We start from the raw sequence: 3,300 nt of genomic DNA on the forward strand, positions 1-3,300 counted from the left end.
TAACAATTTCCCTCAGCAATTGCTTTCCTCCCATCATTTGCTCTTTTTCAGCTGAGGAAAAGTCTGTAATCTTAATTTCACATCCTCATTGCACATGGTGAAATCTGAAATCGCTGATGAACGAACCTTATCAGTTCCAGTTGCTCTGTCTATCTCTTTTTTTTAGAATTATTTGTTTTTCTTTCCTTGTCTTTTTGCCCTTTCCACATGAAAATGACATTTGACAGCCAGAATGTCCACTCCATGCTACAGAAGGGAAGTAGAAAATGATACCAAGAAGCAAGACGTTTGCATGAGCATATTTGTAGACAATTTGGCTTTGGGTGGGTGGAAAGTGCCTGTTGCAAAGGTTCTGTGGTAAAGTTTACTGGACCATTGCACTGGGGACTTGAAAAACACGGCCAAGCCAAACCAGCATATGTGTTTGTGCTGTTGAGAGTGGCATTTACAACACAGGGTGGTAAACCAACCTCATTTCAAAACAAACCAATTCTCTAGGCACTGTACAGATCAGGAGGAAATTGAAGCCTGTGCTCAGAGAAATAAGCCTGTGCTCAGGCCAGAAGAGAAACTGGTACAGTCTGACGGACAACGCAGCGCTGCATTAGGGTCATGACAGGAGATGACAAGGTAGAAAAGGCTGGAAGAATGTCAATGTAATCAAAGATGAGAGGAAGAAGAGCAGTGCAATTGCCTTTAGAGCCTATGTCAAAATTTTTCACTACTAAAAGCTTACTTTTTAGTAATAGTACGTTGAAAACAGTGTTATTGTGGTGATAAAAAATTATTTCCTTTATTCAAGTTATTTCCTGACCAAAAAAAAAAAAGATGTTTCCTGTCAATCTTAGAATAAACAAAGTCAGCTCTGGACTGCCACTGAACCTAGTCTGATATCAGGATGTGTCACTTCAGCTCAAACCAAGTATATAGCTGTAATATATTTAATTGAATTTCACCATTTTAGGCCGATACATTTTGGAATAATACATTGGCTCTGCAGTAGCTGTTTAATTGCAGTGTTATTAAAAAATTCTGTAGTCATTCACTATGCCACAGCTTTATACACTCCTGTTCTCGGAGGTAATGTTAAATTTAACAGTTGTTCATTTCCCTGTAGTTTGAAATAATACAGATAGTCCAAATTGCACATGATATTACCTAACCCTGTCATTCAAATACCTTTTTATGCACCCACAAAACCAGCTGTTGTATCCAGTCAGTGCCCAGTTTGGGGGCACATGTACTTGCCCATAAGATTGAGCGTGTAACATCTGTGCGGGGACATCCGGGCCAAAAGTTTTAAAGCAGAAGAAAGGGTAAAAGAAGAGACTGAGACTTCTGAACTTTGGAAACAAGGTTAGGAGGTAACCGAGTAAGTACTGACTTGTGAGTCTGTCAGCCTTCTGGCTCCTCCTACACGGAGTTAGAAAGTGGCTTATTGCTGGGATTTCAATAGCCATGAATTAGTAATTAATTCCAAGGTGCAACAGAACATCCATGCACACGAAGAGAGTTTATTTAGCAATGATGAAGTGAACAGCTACTTCACACTGCTAATTATGTCGCACTCCAAGCCTAGAAAGATTGAATGTTGACTTCCCAGCACCATCCTTTTCTTTCAGAACCATCATTTTCTTTATCTTTTACACTCTTCCTAATCTCTCAACTTGTTGTGTTTTGTGGTTTGTTTTTTTTTTGAAATGCCACAGCTTACGTGCATGTAATGCTTTTCATCAGGAACAATGCCAAAGTACTATACAGACTCTGCATTGTATTAGCCAAGCTTCACAACCAGTGCATTTTTCTCTATTAGAGCTCTCTAGAAAGAAAAGGACCCTGTGTACATGACAGAAAGTACGTGGAGAAGACAGGAGTGTATACATTCACATATGATTTAAATGGTTAAATGGAGAGTGAAGACTATTATAGAACCTCCAATACTGTCTGCACTAATTTTCCTTGTAATAGTTCAAGTATTTTAATGGTGTATTAGTTAAGGTATTGGTTAAGGTGTCATGATTTGTGGGATAATCAGTAGATATTCTAGTCTTATGAAAGAGTTATGAAAGAGGATGAAGTAGGAAACATAAAATGTACTATAAAAAACCTGAAAAATGTTACTCTGAATTTAATTTCCCCATATAAATTCAGTTTTCATTTCCATTTTGTTTCTTTTAGTTTTTTGATAAATAGATGTCTGCAACTCTCCTCCTTTTTCTGTAATGGGGAAAAAAAGCACAGATTGATGATTGTTTTTTAAGTAACTGTAACTATTATTGAATGCTTTTTGGTTTGCATTTAACATCCAAAAGATTGGTGTAGCATGTACATTGTAGTATTTCAAAAGCATGTGGTATTACATATAGGTAAGGCTTGCAGTCAGGGTAAGTGTTACCTATATTTTCTCATAATTAGTTATGAACCTTGCCCTTGATGGGTCCTCTGGGATATAAACCAGCTGAACTGTGCAGCTGTTTATTGTCTCTATGGGGATTTAAATAAAAGTTCTGCATAGTAGTCTCTCAATTTGAAGGAATTCCAGTTCTAACTTTGACCCCAGCATTGCAGCAAGGTCTAAATCAGGTTGATTATCTATCTTCATAATTACAGCATTAAAAATGCAGCCCTATATCCTTAATGTGAAACTCAGGATCAGTGATGTGAAACTCTTTGTTCTTCGCTTGAATGTCAAATAACAGACCTCTGCTTTGATAGGGACCACTGGAAAAACCTATCTTTTCCAAAACTGAGGGAACCTCAAAGTACAGCTCCTCTCCAACTTCCATTTCAACATACAACTGAAAAATAAGGTGCACACAGTGTTTCAGTTTCTTCCTTGAAAGGATTTCTGAGCTGAGGGTCTGTTTGTGCATCACCTCTAATAGTTCTTGCATACCTCTTGTGTCTCTCCCTGTTCCGTCGTGTGCCCATGAGCATTGGTTGTTGTGTGACAAACACATTTCCTCACGCTCCTAGAGACACATCATATATTTAAACAGGATCTTAACAACAGCCCTGTCACGCTGGAATGAATTTACCCAGCAATGCCCATTGCTGGGCAAAACTCCGAACTCCTTGTCCATCGTGGTAGCCTGAATGACACAAAGACAAGGTTGGGCATTCAGCATTGTTTCCCACTCCCCCATGAGCAGAAGCACTCAGCAGTATAAATTTAAATTCCCTGCCACAAGTATGACAAAAGCAGACCTACTGTACCATTCTCTGCCTTGTGGTTTTCATTATTTGCTCAAAACGCCGGTGACCTTTGCAAGGGTGAGAAGGTACTCTACAGTGACACAA

Source organism: Gallinula chloropus (assembly GCF_964237585.1).
Source record: "Gallinula chloropus genome assembly, chromosome: 2".
Lineage (NCBI taxonomy): Eukaryota > Metazoa > Chordata > Aves > Gruiformes > Rallidae > Gallinula > Gallinula chloropus.